Source organism: Stegodyphus dumicola, chromosome 2, assembly GCF_044657685.1.
Source record: "Stegodyphus dumicola isolate Sdum_Otavi_A_Nest chromosome 2, ASM4465768v1".
In the NCBI taxonomy this organism is placed as follows: Eukaryota; Metazoa; Arthropoda; class Arachnida; order Araneae; family Eresidae; genus Stegodyphus; species Stegodyphus dumicola.
Genome location: NC_140769.1, coordinates 251,628,897 through 251,648,092, shown reverse-complemented (window position 1 = coordinate 251,648,092; position 19,196 = coordinate 251,628,897). Strand labels below are relative to the sequence as shown.

Below are 19,196 nucleotides of genomic sequence, written 5' to 3'. Positions count from 1 at the left end.
CATTTCGGGAACCAATTAATATGTAAATTCAGAACTTTAAACTTTTTAATGGGATATTAACCTATTTTAACCCTCCGCATTCCGCTCTTCATTACCAGGTCAGAAACATTGCACACCATAATTTCACTAACGCCGCTTCTGAAACATGAAAAACTAGGCCAACCTGTCACCGGATTGGAAACCGGAAGGAAACAACCATCCTTCTTTCTTTAATCCCTTGACCACTGGCCCCAATGATTGAAAATACCACGCTACAGAATAATGAGGATATTTAAGACAGATATCAAACAAAAATTTCGCAAATTTAACAGTCGCAAAAATTTATTACGTATTTTCTATGAAAAAGAAAGTGCAAAAGTTTTTTTAGTCCAAAGGGATTTGAATCCCGAAGGACTATTAGTTTCGTTTTGGCATTTTGCGTCGGACTCATAAATGTCGGTTCACTTTTCAAACTGTTGCCACAAAATGTTAGAGTCCCGCATTATATTTGAAGAAATTAAATAATGAAAAATCTGCATAAATGTATGTATATTTCTCGTATTGTGATAAAACAACGGTACATAGAGTCATCGAATTTTGAATAACGTAATCCTCCAACGAATATGAGCACGTGGAAGACCAAATTTGAAATTTGAAATTTGTTTTATGATCGATTTCCTATATTTTAAAACTTTGACGAATTTTTGATTAACAAACTCAAGGATTTCAAAGCGAGCAATGGCAACGTTGTGCAGAAAAAACATTTTTATCTCCAGCGCGTGAGTCTCTGTATCGGAAATTCTAAAGATATGCTCGTTTTAAAACTATTTTGCGATATTGCTGTTGCACTGGATCTTATGGTTTAAGTGCGAGGAACATGATATTTAATAAAGAAAGGTAACGCACAAAATGTTAAAAAACGCCCCTTTGGACGTAATTTAAAATCTGAAACATTTCGGATTTTTTTTTTTTTTTTTTTAAATTCAAACTAATACACGTTTACATTAAATGCTTAAGCAAGAATAGGAAACTCCCTATGATTGCTAAGAGTGACTTTCGTACATCTGAAGTAACTGTTCAATTCAATTCATTAATTTACAAACATTTTTATGACTCTTCATGAATTTTATGACTTTATTTTCATCAATGGCAACATTTAATTTGGAAACAAATGCTTATTCTTCAATGCTCTTCCAAACTTCAGTATCTAATGAGACACAACGCACCAAGACACTTCGAAAAAAGCATCAAGTTTCAATAATCTTTACGTCTCATATGCTGTTAATTTTACATTAATTTGCTTCTGTTTTATTTATTTATTAGTCCAAAGGAGGAATTTGCCCAGAAGGACTATAAATTTCGTTTTGGAATTTTGCTTTGATTCACTATAAACGTTGATTCGCTTTTCATATCGTTGCCACCAAATATTAGAGCCATGTATTATATTTAAAGAAATTAAATAATGAAGAACCTGCATAAATGTATGTATGTTTCCCGCACTGTGATAAAACAACGGCACCTATAGGTACCGTTATTCAAAATTTGATGGCGCTATTTGAATAGCGTTACGTTTCCACTCAAATAAGGGCATCTGAAATGCCCAAATTTGAAATTTGCTTTATTATCGATTTCATATTTTGTAAAACTTTAACGAATTTTTGGTTAACAAACTCATGGATTTCAAAGCGAGCAATGGCAACGTTGTACAGAAAAAACACTTTTATCTCCAGCACGTGAGACTGTGTATCGGAAATTCTAAAGATGTGCTCAATTAAAAAATTATTTTGCGATATTGCTCTTGAACTGAATTTATGGTTTAAGTTCACAGAACGTGATATTTAATAAATAAAGTTAACACACAAAATGTTAAAAAACGCCTCTTTGGACGTAATTTAAAATATAAAACATTTCAGACTCTTCTTTTTTTTTTTTTTTTTTTTCCAAATTATAATGAAACTTCCCAAAGACGATTTCACACAATTCACACAAATTCCATATATTTTGATCTTCTGTAGAGATAGTCGCTTTTGTTAAGACGATTTTTGCTAATTCTCAACGTCATTAATATATTATTTAATTAATTAATTATTTAATATTGAAAAATTTAATATTGTTCTAAGAAATATCGATCACTTTCAGAAAAAGTTGTCTTAGTGAGACAGCTGTCGTAAGTGATTTTCCTGTTACTATTTACCTGCCGCCCAAATGGTATAATGGCTAGGGACGCTGACTGCCGTACCGATGGACACGGATTGGAAACCCGCAGAAAGCATGGATATTTGTAAGCGTATAGTGTCTGTGGGGAAACGGAATACTCAAAGTACAGGACGAGCCGAATGTCTTCTTCAGAAATTGGGAGTAGGAGAAGAAGGGTGAGAGACCCTCGGACCACCCCCCTCCCCGAGATGTTTGTTCTCTGTCAAAATCTGAACGGAATTGCACATTTAGTGCGGCGGCACTATATCTATGCAACCAATGGGGAATTTTTGGTGTCCCACCCACCTCTATCTGTAACTATTAACCCATTAGTTCTCTATCTGTGACTGCAAAATTATAAGAGGGTGATTGTAGCAAAGCACGCGAGGGCTATCCCTTTTAAAGGGAAGAATGCTTTTATGGGGACCTTCTGCTAGTAACTTGTTCGTATCCACGTGAGGGAAAAACACGAAATTGCCTATGCTGCCAGCCCGTTCACCGAGAAGGCAACATCGAGAAAACGCATACCTCTGTTCTCTATTATTTCTTATTCTAGCATAAGAAGATTACTTTTTTTTTTTTTAATACCCTAAAGGGGCAATTTGCCCCTAAACGTTATTGATTTCGTTTTGGCATTTTTCACCGTCCACTGTAAAACGGTGTTTCTCATTTTAAATTGTTGCTACCAAATATTAGAGCTCTGCGTTATAAATTAAATAATGAAGAATCTGTATGAATGCATGTACGTTTCTCGCACCGTGGAAAAACGACGGTACATGGATACATCAAATTTTGAATAAAGTAGAGCTCCACTCGAATATGGGCATTTGAAAGCGCAAATTTGCAATTTGCAATTTGTTTTATTATTAATTTCATATTTTGTAAAAGTTTAACGAATTTTTGATTAACAAAATCAAGGATTTCAAAGCGAGCAATGGCAACACTGTACGGGGGGGGGGAATTATCTCCAGCGTGCGAGACTGTATATCGGAAATTGTAAAGATATCTTCTTTCTAAATATTTTGCGATATTGCTGTTGAATTTAATTTTATTTTTTAAGTGCGAAGAACGTGATATTTAACAAATAAAGGTAGCACACGAAAGTTAGAGAGAAATCCCTTTAGGGGTAATATAAAATCTGAAGGATTTCAAGTATTTTTATTATTATTATTATTATTATTCTGTATTAATTCGTAATTCTGCGAAAATAAGGAAGGTAATAATACTGAAAATTAATAAATACTAAACTTTCTAACAGTCGAGCAATAAATCTGGCCACCATTTTACTACCTCGAAATAATAATTTAATTAATCAAATAATAACATAATTCGTTATGTATCTCAAAATTTAGGAAGGAATAAAAAATTTCTTATGACGGATTCAAAAAAAAGGGGGACCCCAGGACCACCTTGCAAAACGTAAGCTTCCCCAGGTGAGGATCGAACTCACAACCTCCGCATATCTCACAGGTACTGTCATATAAGTACGGCGCGCTAACCAGTTGCGCCACTGGGGACTCTTCTACATACAAACAGTATGCGATCTACTCATTTATATTTTAGACTGTGGCACTAAAACTTCTTTTGTTTTAATGATTTATTTTCCCGCCATTTTACTTCGCTTTTGAATTTAAAAATTGCGTTCAGGTGGTGCCATCTAAGAAATGAATAACTAAGTAAAAGCGGTAGATTGCATACTACATTATAACCCAAACTTTCTTCAGTTAAATTTCGTATCAAGTTTTTTTTTTTTCCACTCACATGTAAATCAAACTACCAGCCAGTCCGTTCGCCGTGATTAGCATCCATTTCGAACTATCTGTGGTCACCGCTTTTCCGCTCAACCACCAGCTGTCTTGCATTTCTGAAACTTGTAATTCGATTTATTACGGTAATTGCAACTGGTGTAAATTAGATTACTGTTTTAATTTTTTTTAGTCTAAATGGGCTTTGTCCCTAAAGGACTTTTGTTTTCGTTTTGCGATTTTGCATTGAATCACTATAAATGTCCGTTTCACTTTTCAAACTGTTGCCACCAAACGTTAGACTCCCGCATTATATTTGAAAAAATTATATAATAAAAAAATTTGCATAAATGTATGTATGTTTCTCGCATTGTGATAAAACAACGGTACCTAGACCCATCCAATTTTGAATGACGTAATCCTACTGCGAATTTGGGCATGTGGAAGCCCAAATTTGAAATTTGGATTTTGTTTCATTATCGATTTCATATTTTGTAAAACTTTAACCAACTTTTGAGTAACAACGATTTGAAAGCGAGCAATGGCAACAATCTACGGGGGGGGGGGAACCTTTTTTTATATCCAGCGCGCGGAGCTGTGTATTGGAAATTCTAAAGATAGGCTCATTTTAAAATTATTTTGCGACGTTGCTATTGAACTGAAATTTATGGTTTAAGTGCGAAGAACATGATGTTTAATAAATAAAGGTAACACACAAAACGTTAAAAAAACGCCCCTTCGGACGTAAATTAAAATTTGAAACCTTTCAGATTTATATATATATATATATATATAAATTTGCGAGCAATCCGTAGGAAAACTATGCAGCAGAATTGCATGAAAATTGGGTAATGGCAGAATGAAATGATGGGAATTTTTTCAAGAGGAGAAAAAAATAGTGAGTTTCAAAAACCACCAATAGATGGATGGCGTTGTGCAATGTAAACTATTGCCATATGCAAATATCGTAACCATAGTAATCCTGTGCGCGCACAGCATTCCTATAAAGATGCGAGAGGCGAACCGCAGTCATAATGAACTGCACCATTCAGATGTCATCTCGTGCTCACGTGACGTTTGTCACACCCCCTTCTACACTTTAGCTATCCTGCACCGTCCTGTGCCCCTCGGGCATACTTGTCATGAGCCGGACACGTTGCATCAAATGCAATATTTCGGCATAATTTGTAATGAATGAATGCACCGTCCAGCTCACGCATTTCTTTACTTCCAGCGCTCCTCGTAGCAACTACATTATGACTGCCGGAACACAGCACGTAATTCTACGTGCTAATCGCGGCATAAAATGGAACATGGAGCATGGAACCGCAGTCATACTCGTTTCTAAGTCAAGGAAGATGAGGTAGACTCTCCAGGAACGTGCTTTATTTGTGAGAATGTTTTAGCTAAACGAAGACTCTGGTACCGAAGCTTTGCTAAAATTTCGGTCTTTGAAGCGGTTACGAAAAGACCCACTCACTAGTCAAGGACTAACAAACGTGAGTAGGAAATCTGAAGCAACGGGAACATTGGGGATTTAGTCAGGAAAGGAAGTGGATGATGTAGCGACACAAGTGGAGGAAGACAGATCGCAAACCATCGGCAGCACTAATGTTCGGAGTATTGCAGCATCTCTTGACCAACCTCGTTCCATGGTTCATAAGATTCTTCAAAAGATCGTATAAACTGTTCCTATATATGTCGCTACAATCCTTATAAACTGTCGCTAGTGTAGCAGCTCTTACAAGCTGATCTGGATAGTCGACAAACTTTTGCACTGTGGTTTTTTGTGCGAGTTGAGCTCCAGGATGGTCATAGAACATTTTGTGGACCAATGAGGCCCATTTTCATATGGAAGGTGCGGTTAACACGCACAATTGCCTACTTTAGCTGCTACAAATCCACATCAATTCCTACAAATTCCATAACACTGGCTTTACTGCAACCTTCATTGTGGGTCCATTTTTTCGAAGAGCGCAACTCCGCAGAGCCTGTGACATGCACCGTCCCCGGTTAATGATACGCTTCATTATTAGTGCAATCCGTTATTCCAGCTCTTCTCGCAAAGCGATGTGATAGAACCACAGTATTTATGCATGATGGTGCTCCTCCACACATCGCCCCCGTTGTGTGAAACAAGCATTGCGCCACCATTTCGGTACGACAGAATCATCAGCCAGCAATTTCCTACAGTTTGGAATTCTAGATCCCCCGACTTGAATCCTTTCTGGCTATGGGGATACCTAAAGACAATCCCTTCACATTTGTATCCGACCTTAAAGAAAGCATAGAACACCATGTGCGTAACATTCCCAGTTCACGCTGCATTCAACAGTTGAACATGCGATTTTACGCTTCCATATGGTAGCAGACAATGGTGGACATCATATCTAGCATGTTTTGTTAACTTATGTAGATTATTTATATGTTCTCAATAAAGCTATGATACGCTATCTAGGGGTGGCTTTGAAACTCATCTTTTTTTTTTTTTTTTTTCTTTCCCTCGATAAAATTCCCATCATTTCATTCTGCTCTATGTATATGCTCTTTTTAAATACTTTGTGATATTGCTGTTGAATTGAATTTTACGGTTTAAATGCAAGAACATGATATATTTAATAAATAAAGGTAACACACTAAACCTTAAAAAAAAAACCCTTTTTGGCGTAATACAAAATCTGAAAGCTTTCAGTTTTCCAATTCTTTTCTTCTGTTTTATTTATTTATTTATTAAGAAATTAAGGTAGCTATTTAGAAAACCTTTGTCGCACTACTTCTAAAAAACTACCTTCAAATAAAATATGAGATTTAATTAAATATGTACTATATAAAGCTGAAATGTATGTTGTACGATGTAAAAAAATTACAGTAAAATATAAAAAATAAACTGTTAGTGAAATGAAGTAAATAAATCAAACATATTATAAAGACGCGAATTTACATGAAACTTCCAAAATCAATTCATGTGAGCTCGGAGACACACATTAAAATTTCATTTAGTTATTAATCACTGAAATGAAAGATTGAATTAAATATAAACATGCCAAGCTTCTAAGTAATACATTGCAAAACAGATATCCAATGATACGGAATAATAAATAACGCGGAGGTTATTTGCCTAAATCTGCAATTCTATATTAATGTTTTGCAAAATAAAATACAAAATGGTGAACGACCGAAATTCAGCACATTATTAAGGAAAAAAAAATTTATTCGATTCATTGATTTCAAGTACGAAAAATTTCCATTTGATTCTCAAGAAGAAACAACTTTCTCACATGGCACATACGGGATGAATCTCGGATAACATCAAAAAGAAACAGGAAAGGAAAAAAAGCTCGAGAAGCAGAAAGAAGAGATTGAGTTGAGCCCGCTCTAAGCACTGCAATAAAAATTGAAAATGAGTCTTCAACCGTGTATAAAATAGGATTAAAAACAACGGTCGAATATTCTAATAAATATTTTGTTAAAACATGTGAATAAATAAATCTGTGCCAACACCGTCATTTATTTGTTACAACGCTGAAGATGTCAAACGCACCATGGGGAGGGGAAAAAAAAAAAAAAAAAAAAGGCTAAACGATCAGCTTGCTGCACTTCATTGGTTGTGGTAATTGCGAATGTTTGCAGAACTACAATTTCCGAAGGCAAAAAGAAACTGTTGCCATAAAAATTTCTCCTAATATTCAGATTTTGGGTTTCAAGGCTAAAGAATCTCAGCAAACGATACCAAGCCTTCGGGTATTGGGTTAAACGTATGGGTCGTGTTGCATAGATAACACTTATTTAAAATTCTATTTAAAAATGCAGAACGTCCTGAAAACGATCCTCAGTTTCGGAATCTTAAACGTAAAAAATTTCTTCTATGAGTTTCGTCAATCCGTATCCTGCGGAGGTAGAATAATTTTAAAAATAATCCTAAAATTGCTTCAAGAACACTAAATCACCGAAAGAACTTTCAAACTAGGTTAAGACAGTAATATATATACTATAAATGACACAATATCGTTAACTGAATCGGATTCATAACAACGTTATGATAAATTATTCACCAGATAATCAATTTTCATATATTTATGAGATCCTAAATGTCATATGATGAAACTCTGCACGTCAGATATTTCCTCAATGCAAATATAGTAAAAAGCGAAACATTAGCTCGTATAATGAAGAAAAACCAGAACATATGCAAATATGGTATTTAAATCTCTTATAATGTAAAAGTTTATTTATGAGATAACATACCAAAGATTTTCAGTATATTGTGACTACTTACAATACATGCGTTCAGCAAATATGTCAGATAAATGATTTGAATTAGAAAAGAATGACGTTTGCGCTTAAGATTGACGTAATGTACGTAAATTGTAGCCGGAAGGTTTCAGCAGTACTTCTTCTTTACCAGTAAGAGTAACTGAAAACAGAGCATAACACCTTATTTAGTAAATTATTTATTATGCAAAAGTAGTCGAGAGTTATCTGACTAAAAAAGCGATTAAATAAATTTAAGGTTCCTTCTTTAAATAAATGGTTTGAAAGTTTTAAGAACGAACTCATTTTTTAATAACGAACTCATTTTTAGAATGCGATTAAATAAATTTAATGAGTAGTTTGAATGACCTTGCGAAGGAAAGTACCATTAACCGATTTTATTAGCCCAAAGAGGCGTTAGACCCAAAGGCTATTAGGCTCAAAACAGCATTTTGCGACGTTTCACTTTCTGCGTTGACTCACTTTTCAAAGTGTTGCCACCAAATATTATCGCCATGTACTATATTTAAAGAAACTGAATAATGAAAATTCTGTATGAATACATAAATGTTTTTCGCATTGTGAAAAACAACGGTTCCTAGAGCCATCCAATTTTGAATAACGTAGTCCTCCAACCAAACATGGGCACTTGGAAGTCCGAATTTGTTTTATTACCTGTTTCAAATTTTGTAAAACTATGAACGATTTTAAAGCGAGAAATAACAACACTGTACGGGAAAAAAAAATCTCTCCAACGCGCAAGACTGTGTATCGCAAATTCTAAAGATATGCTGTTTTTAAGTATTTTGTGATACTGTTGTTGAATAGAATTTTATATGGTTTGAGTGAGACGAACATGGTATTCAATTAATCAAAATATCATACAAAACGTTAAAAAAAAAAAAAAAAAAAAAAAAAAAAAAAAAATCTGAAATGTTTCAGATTTTAAATTACGTCCAAAGGGGCGTTTTTTAACATTTTGTGTGTTACCTTTCTTTATTAAATATCATGTTCCTCGCACTTAAACCATAAGATCCAGTGCAACAGCAATATCGCAAAATAGTTTTAAAACGAGCATATCTTTAGAATTTCCGATACAGAGACTCACGCGCTGGAGATAAAAATGTTTTTTCTGCACAACGTTGCCATTGCTCGCTTTGAAATCCTTGAGTTTGTTAATCAAAAATTCGTCAAAGTTTTAAAAAATAGGAAATCGATCATAAAACAAATTTCAAATTTCAAATTTGGTCTTCCACATGCTCATATTCGTTGGAGGATTACGTTATTCAAAATTCGATGACTCTATGTACCGTTGTTTTATCACAATACGAGAAATATACATACATTTATGCAGATTTTTCATTATTTAATTTCTTCAAATATAATGCAGGACTCTAACATTTTGTGGCAACAGTTTGAAAAGTGAACCGACATTTATGAGTCCGACGCAAAATGCCAAAACGAAACTAATAGTCCTTCGGGATTCAAATCCCTTTGGACTAATAATCTTTTTGTTGCCATTCCAAAAACAAGAAAAATAAATAAAACGACATTAACCATTATTTAAAATTTCTATATAAGTTCAAGCCACAACAATATTACATGTACTTATAATATATCAATATGTTTCAATAGCAAGAAATTTTAATAATATTTTAACATTATTTCAACACCAGGATGCCTTTTCTGCGGATAACGACAGTTAGAAAAGTCCTAAATCTTTAGAAAATTTCTGGGTAATTAGTTGCCCTTACCGCTTTCACGGTTAGGTTAATAAACTAAGGCAAAGCTACTGGAGGACTATGTGCTTACGGGGAAAAGTTGCCTTCGTGGCGGATTTTCTAAAGGAAAGCAGCCAGTGTTTACACTACACATGCGGAAAAACACCAAAACCAATCATGCAGCTAGGCTGTTCACCTGGATTCGAACCCAGGTTGAACTAATAGCATTCTAAGGTTTTAATTACTTAACGACTTGTTTGGTCTAGATTTTGAATAAAACTTTATTGGTTTTTCCATTCTAATTTTAAATTTTAACACTGGCGTGTTTGTCATCCAGTCGAATAAGACGTTTAATTCATATTTCGCACGTCTCTCTTTCTAACCTCGGACAATGTTGCCATTCCGCAAAATGTAAGATCTTTAATTCATCTTTCGACTTTAATAAATCTGTAACGACTTGTAATGCAGGCTGGGCAATGGAAAATTAGTAAACACATTTTTTATTTAATTTTTTAGTTTAAATTCTTATTTTATTTTTAAATATAGCTGGCTGATGTAAATAAAATTAAATTAAAGTAATTTTTTCTAATTAATAAAAGATGTTTTAACCTTGTATATTACGCTTTTAGTACAGAATCATTTTTTTATACCTATGTATACTGATATTCCACAAATCAAAATTTGACTGGGATATTTAATTTAAAAATTTTGCAATTTTTGATGTCATTTCCAAATTATTTTGAGGAATCGGTAAATTAAGTTCAGGATGAATTATTCGAGGAAAGAATTTAAACGAAGGGCAGCAAAAAATGTGTGTAATTTAATAGGCCGTACATGGGAGTCATGTGGTATCCAGATCAGATTTTTTAGAATTGATGATTTATATGTAATGATACACCGCCCTTTCCTGTAAAAACCACTGAAATTGCTGCTATGTAGAATATTAATAGGAATATTGCACAGAAACTGAAATCGGTAATCGTTATTACTTAAAACCGTTATTTACAGAATAGATGCACTACGTTTCTATAGTAATATCAAAACATGAACTGAAACTGATTCCCTCCCCCCCGCCAACTTTTTTTCAATGTCCGTTATGTTTGTTCACATAGAGGAAAGAAATGTTTTAAAATTGTTTATCATTCTCAAGGTTTCATTTACAATCAGAACGTTACGCCATTTTAATTTTCGAAGCATTATTAACAGGTGAAGAAGTTGCTTACGAACTGCAACAAATAAAAAAGTTCTCTCGGTACATTTACCTATCACCTTCTACTAGAGCGTTAAATAACAATAGCGAAGAAGGCCTTTTCCTGGGCTATTGTTTTCTTATCTAAACAATATGAGTCAAGTGGGCGATGAATTCCCCCGCAGGATAGATGAAATTAAATTACATAAATGAAATTAAAAATAGGAAAAGGCAACGGTAAGGAAAGGTCAGAAGCTATTTTCGTTTCGTTTTGTTTCGCCACAACAAATTCAGTCTCCAGATGATTTCAGCAGCCATTATGAAATTTTATTGCTGATTGATGTAGTATATGTTATTTAATATTACTGGCAACAGCAAAAAGTACTTAAAATAATTATTTTAAAATAAATACTTAAAATAATTATTAAAGTTATTAAGTTAATTAAATTTAAATAATTAATTTTAATTAACTTTAAATAATTAATTTTAATTAACTTTAAATAATTATTTTCAGTATTTATTTCTAAATAATTATTTTAAGTGCTTTGAACTACATTTAAGTACATTGAACTACCTTAACTAACTAACTTTGAACTAACTATTTTTAACTACTTTTTACTAACTTTATTTAAGTACTTTGAACTTTAAGTACTATTCCTTTGAACTTTAAATGTAATTTTATTTGTTACCTAGAAAGCATTTTCCCACATTTATATAAGGAGATAAAAGAAGATAATAGTAATTAATATACACTCTGTCACAAAAAAAAAAAAAAAATATACAATGAGAAAGTGCAAAAAATTTTATGCTTAATAATAAAGACAAAAAAAGTGTTAGTAGGCGTGTGAGTAATTGCAGACCGGTAGACTGCGACCTCAGCGATAGCCTTAAAAAACCCTTACCAAACCCTTTAGGGCGACCGTTAAAATATGAAACCTTTCTGATTTTTTTTTAACTTATTCGATTATGCAAGGATTGTGAACCTCTTCTCTCCTAGTGAATCATAGATGTTTTCAGTTTCTCTTTTGGGCCAACCGTATCAAATGTGATAAGGGCGCTAAGCATCAGTAATGACTCACCGTATCATAACGCCGAAATGGAAGGTTTTATTTGACATTTAAATGCCCTTAAGTTATGCAAGAATGCTGCGAAAACGTATTGAAAGGAATCTGTTGAGTGTTGAATCTTGTTGTTATGAATATTAATTATTATTTTATTCAACGAATGTAAGATGCGCAAGGCTTATAGCGCGTGTTTAGAATTTAGAAACGTTTCACGCAGTGCAAGCGGCTGTGTGGCAGAAGGATGTAATAGACACTGATATTTCAAATCTAAAAATTTTTTCCTCTAATTATTCTACGGACATAATTTCAAGTATGCAAATATGACCAATATTACTAATGCTGCAATTGACTTATTTTTAATTTTTATTTAATTTTAAGTATTAGTTTTTTTTTTTTTTTTTTTTTTTTTTTTTTTTGTGTGTGTGTGTGTGTGTGTGTGTGTGTGTGATGTTACAGGAAAAAATATTTAAATAACGTAGATGAATCCAAATGTTTCATTAAAAAACTGATTTTAGAGGAATTACTTTTGCATGTTAGGGATAAATGCAAATCGTACTCTCGCATACAATGATGTTCATCGCATCATGGGGAAACTACATTTTCTCTACGTTGGAAGCGAACAGAATACTCAAATACCTTTCAGTAAAATTTCTTAATGCAAAGTCAGTTTTTTTTTTTTTTTTTTTATGTGTAAATCTAAGTACAATATTTCTTTTGCAATTCAACATTGCATAGAGTAACTACATTGCATTAACGAACTTAATGCAATTTTAATAAAAGAATTTCTACATAGATAAACTTTGGACATAGGAATTGCACCTGAAGGTCCGGTGTTCGAATCACGGCGAAAGCATAGCTGATTTTCCCAGAGTTCTGTCCCACTCCCAACACAGAAAAAAATATTGTTACGAAATAAAAGCAATTTTAGGGTTGCCATAAAATAGCAAGATATGGCGGGGTTGCCACATTTGGTGAGAAATCACGCATTTGGCGACAAAATTGGCGATATGCCATGGACGGATGGAGAACCTTCTGGAACGAATTCTTACCGGTTTAGCCCAGCATGTTCTCGAATACCAGCCAAAAGCTATATAAACCCTGCTGCTACGCGGAGAGTCAGTTTAGTCAGTCAGATTCTTTGGTTAGTATCGAGTTGACAGCCCTCAGATTCTTCATTATTTAATTTTCTTTAAATATAATGCAGGGCTCTAACATTTGGTGGCAACAATTTAAAAAGTGATTCGCCGTTTATAGCGAATCAACGGGAAATGCCAAAAAGAAATTAATAGTTCTTCTGGGCAGTGCCCGTAGCAAAAACATCGCGGAAAAAACTACGCAAGGCGTTATGGTACAAAATATCGTATGAGAAAAGAAAGCAAAGAGAAAACATCACAGTTCTAAAGATATTAAGACAAAATATAGTCTTCGAAAAAAAAAAAAAAAAAAGCGGTTTACAAATTTCGCAATTTAACAACATCGTCCTCGAATATATCTCGGCAAAAAATAAAGTACCTACAAATCATCGCATGAATCCTCGTACACATGAGTCTTTCAGGTTTTTAAAAGCTGTAAATGTATTTTCGCATTGATAATTTGGGAGCGCAAAAAGGAAAAAGGGATATTTTTACTTTTATATTTCATACTTTTGAATGAACTAATAAATTTTTGCTGAAAAAATATGAAAGAAACTTAAGTATTTAAAAATTGAAAATGAGTAAAAAATTAATGCATTATATATAACATATCGGCTAGTAATATATATTGATAGTATAGACACATCACTTGAAATAATATAAGAGTTAAATTGAAATGATGGAAATTTAAATCAGCGTACAAAAAGTCTAAAACTCATATTACTGTGGAACAATGTCACAATATTTGATCATTTAATTGTGACAAAGACCTTAACATTTTTACGTGGTTATAAATACGCTGACTGCATATTAAATGTGTAGGACAGATGAGGTACAGTATCAAAACAGTAATATCATTTACATCATTTGCAACTGGGGAAATGAATCGAATTAGGAGTTTCAGAAATGCAAGACCGCCGGTGTTTGAGCCGAAAAACGGTGACCACAGATAGTTCGAAATGGATGCTAATTACGGCGAACGGACTGGCTGCAAAGGACCATTTATTGGTAGTTTGATTTACATGTGAGTGAAAAAAAAACTTGATACGAAATTTAACTGAAGAAAGTTTGGGTTATAATGTAGTATGCAATCTACCGCTTTTATTTAGTTATTCATTTCTTAGATGGCATCACCTGAACGCTATTTTTAAATTCAAAAGTGAAGTAAAATGGCGGGAAAATAAATCATTAGTACAAAAGAAGTTTTAGTTCGTCTAAATTGATATGAATAAGTATGATAAATGAGTAGATCGCATACTGTTTGTACAAAGAAGTGTCCCCAGTGGCGCAACTGGTTAGCCCGCCGTACTTGTACGACAGTACCTGTGAGAGATGCGGAGGTTGTGAGTTCGATCCTCACCTCATTTTTTTTAATCCGTCATGAGAAATTTAAAAATAAAATTTTTATTTCTCTCTAAATTTTGAAATATATGATTGATTAAATTATTCTTTCGGCGTAATAAAATTGTTGACACATTTATTGCTAAAGTCAGAAACTTTTTGTTCGATTGTCATATAATTCAGTATATTTTAGTTCAGAGGACTTATTACTCTCTTTATTTTCGAAGAATTACAAATTAATACAGAATTAAAAAAAAAAGGGGGGGAGGGCTGAAAACCTTCAGATTTTATATTACTCCCAAAGGGGCGTTTTTTTAGCGTTTTGTGCGTTACTTATTAAATATCACGTTCTTCGCACTTAAACATTAAAATTCACTTCAACAGCAACATCACAACATATTTAAAAACAGCAGAGCAGCATAACTTTAGAATTTCCGATAGACAGTCTTACGCGCTTAAGATCAAAACGTTTTTCCCGATACAGTGTTGCCATTGCTCGCTTTGAAATCTGTGAGTTTGTTAATAAAAGAAATTGTTAAAGTTTTACAAGAAATTGATAATAAAACAAATTTGGAATTTAAAATTCAGGCGTCCAGGTACCTATGTTCAGGCGGAGGATTACGTTATTCTTAATTTGATGGCTCTAGCGTTTTTTTTCCCTTCCCCAAAATGCGAGACAAATACATACATACAGTCATGAAAGATTCATTATTATTTAACGTCTTTAAACATAATACAGGGTGATAATATTTGGTGGCAACAATTTAAAACTGATACGCTCTTTTTATAGTAAATCTACGCAAAATGCCGTTTCGAGAGAAATAGCCCTCCTGGGCTAACGCTCTTTTTATAGTGAATCTACGCAAAATGCCGTTTCGAGAGAAATAGCCCTCCTGGGCTAATGCTCCTTTGATCTTGGTCTATGTGTATATACATATATTTAAGAATAATAAATTTAATTTTTTGGAATAATATATTTTTTCATGGTTTTAGATTAGTGCAATTAATTTACATATGCTCTTAGAATTTAAATGATAATGTAAATTAGTTCGCAGTAATAATTATTTTTATTTCTTTGCAATTAAAATTTCTCAATTAAATTTTTAATTTTAATTTTATATTTGCTTTGTACAAAATGAGAATTTTATATTTGCTTTACCCGAATAGAGAAAATGTTATATTTTATTAAATTCAAATATATATATTGTTGCGTTTTTTTCTGACACCAGTTGTTACGTTACGGGTTCGTACGGATTTGGAGTAAATAACGACGACACTTGATGAAGTATCGAAACACACTTTATTTAGCCAATATCAATCAGGACAGCTCCAGAATCACGTTTTACAGTCGTCGAAGAACTATAAACACGCTGGAGCAATCAGCGACACAGCCTTCAGGTTATCAGGCTATCACGGTGAAGATAGCTGCACTGCAAAGCCCCAGAGTACAGCTCCCGACTCTGCTCGGTCGTTCTTGGAACTCCACCTACTCTCGAGACTCTCCACGTTACAACTCGCGATCCACTCGACGACACACAGAGCACAGCTGTCGACTCGGTTCAGTCGTTCCCGGAGCTCAGCACTCTAAAACAAAACTCGAAGGTGCACTAACTCCCGATACACTAAAGACTCTCTCGATGCACTCGACGACCAACTCGACGCTAGACTTCGAGACACTCGCTCAATGACTGGCTATCAGCTCGCTAGAGGCACTAACTGACTGCGGACCAGCAGGGTTTATATAGCTTTCGGCTTGTGTTCGAGAACATTCTGGGCTAAACCGGTAAGAATTCGTTCCAAAAGGTTCTCCATCCGTCCACAGAATATCGCCAATTTTGTCTCGCCAAATGAGCGATTTCTCGCCAAATGTGGCCACCCTGCCTTCCCTTGCCATTTTATGGCAACCCTAAACCTGCTTTGCGGGGAAGCCATCTTACCGCGCCTGTAAATTTCGTAACAATATATATAAATTTATTTACTAAAATAATATTGATTACATTATCTTCTAATAGAAACTGAGTAGAATGTATCTGAATGAAGTAACAAGAAGCATGAAATCTAATCGCGAAAATAATATTTTTAATATTTTTAATCCCGAAAATAATATTTTTAAAGGAACTTGAATTTAAGTCATGAACAATAGAAATGCAAACTTTTTATATGAAAATTAATAAACTAAGTAATTATCGTCATTGATCGGAAATTGGTTGACTTTTCAAGGGTAGCAAACCAACACTCCCTTACAATTAACAATATATATATATATATATATCCCTTACAATTAACAATATATATATATATATATATCCCTTACAATTAACAATATATATATATATATAAACACCCGAAGTAAAGTGGGATGGACGATAAATTGTCACCACTAGGATTTGATGACAGTTTTTTTTCCCAGTCGCCTTTTAAATGGATCAGAATGTAAGAAATTTTTTCTTCTTCACCATGTGCCTTTGGGGTGTAAATGGAAGCTCTTTCGGTTAACATTGGGAAGTCCAGAATTCGAATCTCGTCGAGATCCTTGCTCATTTTTCATGTTTCCTACTCCAAAATAAAATTAATGGCTTTTGTTATACAATGAACTGTGTAATTAAATAGTACAATTAAATAATTTTATTGAGCTTTATTCAAAATCTATGTCAAACTAAGATTGTCTTTTTGCCTAATTTTACACTTACACTGATTACAAATTCTTATTTAAATGTACAAATATTTCCACATTTTATTTTAAAAACACTGCATATTTTCTTTTAAATAGATAACTTATTTCTGACATTAAACATGCTTACTAAAAGTAGATCAAGGTTTAAACTATCTCAGTTTTTAAGACAAAATAGCTTGAAACAATCTAACATAACTTTTTAAACTATTTAATCCAACTGTTTATGAATTAAAGCAAAGAAAAGAAATATCTTCTTTTTTGGATGGATAGAAGAAGTTAATCAAGAATATTTCATACTTTTCTATTGAACTAACCAGAAGTTTACACACAAAAATATTTTAAGGCTTTTGGTAATTATTTTTCAAAATTATAAAGGCAACCGTGAGCTGAGATCCAAAATGGTTGACGCTGTCCGTTTGATGTTTGTGGCATTCTTTCCATGGTTCATAGAGCGTTCAAATGGGCACTTTTATGACTTCTAGTAGAAGGCGAAGAAAGCAAGTCGCATAATCCTTTGTGACAGGCATAATCACGTGTAAAAAAGTCAAACTTGAATATTCTTAACAAATTTATATATTTCATTCGATAAGAATCCCACCCTCGCTCCCCAAAAAAGGAAACCCTTCTGCAACAATGGCGCGCATGTAAGCGTAACACAAACTTTTCAATACAAAATTGGCAATAAACAATTAATTTAATCTTTGGTTTTTTACAAGGAATCTCTTAAAGGATTATCTTAACACATTTAATTTCAATATGGCTTTTTTTGTAATTCTGACAAGCAAATAAATTGTTGTGACTAAATTTCTTCTTATGAATGGCAAGGTTATTGCTAACAATTCAGCTCTGAAAAGTTTATTTTAATGATATTTAGAAAATAAAGGAGCAACGCGTGAAATTTCCTTTCACATAAAGTTAACAAAAAGCATTTTAATACTGAATCAGTAATTATTGTGTAAGTCTGTACTCTTAGTCCAAAAGGGGGGTATTAATCTCGATATGAGACTTTGCATCGATTCACTATAAACGAAGAATCGCTTTTCAAACTGTTGCCACCAAATAGTATCGCTTTGTATTATTTTTAAATAAATTAAATAATGAAGAACCAGCACGTACGTATATATGTTCCTCCAATTGTAAAAAACGACAGTACCTAGAGCCATCAAATTTTGAATAACGTAGTCCTCCACATGAGCATGTTTATCTGGAAGCCCAAATTTTATATTTCATATTTTCTAAAACTTAAATGAATTCTTGATTAACACAATGACTTTAAAGTGAGCACTAGCAACACTGTTCGAAATAAAGATTTTGATCTCCAGCACGCGGAACTGTTGCCATACGGAAAAATGTAACATATTTATCTTTCAGCTTTAATTAACGGCTGTATGAAAGCAATGTGGTACCGCTTTTGGAAATAAAATATATTGTTGCGTTCTATGGGTTAGTTGATTTGGAGTAATTGACGATAACACTTGTTGAAGAATCAAAACACAACTTATTCGCCAGTATTACACAAGACAGTTCCAAAGACACGTTTATAGTCGCCGAGAAACTACGATAAACACTATAACGGGGAAGGCAGCTTCACGACAAAGCACCAAATCTCAGTTCCCGACTCGGTCGATCACTCTCACACTACTATACTACACTACTGAATTCAAGATACTCTCATTGCTGCTCATATAGGCAGTGTATGTATAGCTTTAACCTACCTTCGAGAATATTCTCGGGGACACCGCTAAGAATGCGTTCTTGAACGTTCTCGCTCCGTCTACGGCATATCGCCGATTTTTGTAGCCAAATGGGCGATTTCGCTCCGAATATTACAATCCTGCTTTTCCCTGCTACTTTCTAACAACCCTGAAGCTATCTTCAGCTGAGCATTCCGCAACAATATAAT

The 19,196-nt window shown here is 33.6% G+C and overlaps 1 protein-coding gene and 1 non-coding gene across 4 annotated transcripts in view; both read right to left on the bottom strand.

Moving 5' to 3' along the window:
- LOC118194753 (CD151 antigen-like) overlaps positions 1 to 19,196 on the bottom strand; it is a 117,142-nt gene that overhangs the window by 51,781 nt on the left and 46,165 nt on the right. The window lies entirely within an intron of this gene.
- Positions 3,601 to 3,692, bottom strand: TRNAI-UAU (transfer RNA isoleucine (anticodon UAU)). The gene is given in 2 exon segments: positions 3,601 to 3,636; positions 3,655 to 3,692. It is a non-coding gene; the product is annotated as a tRNA-Ile (tRNA).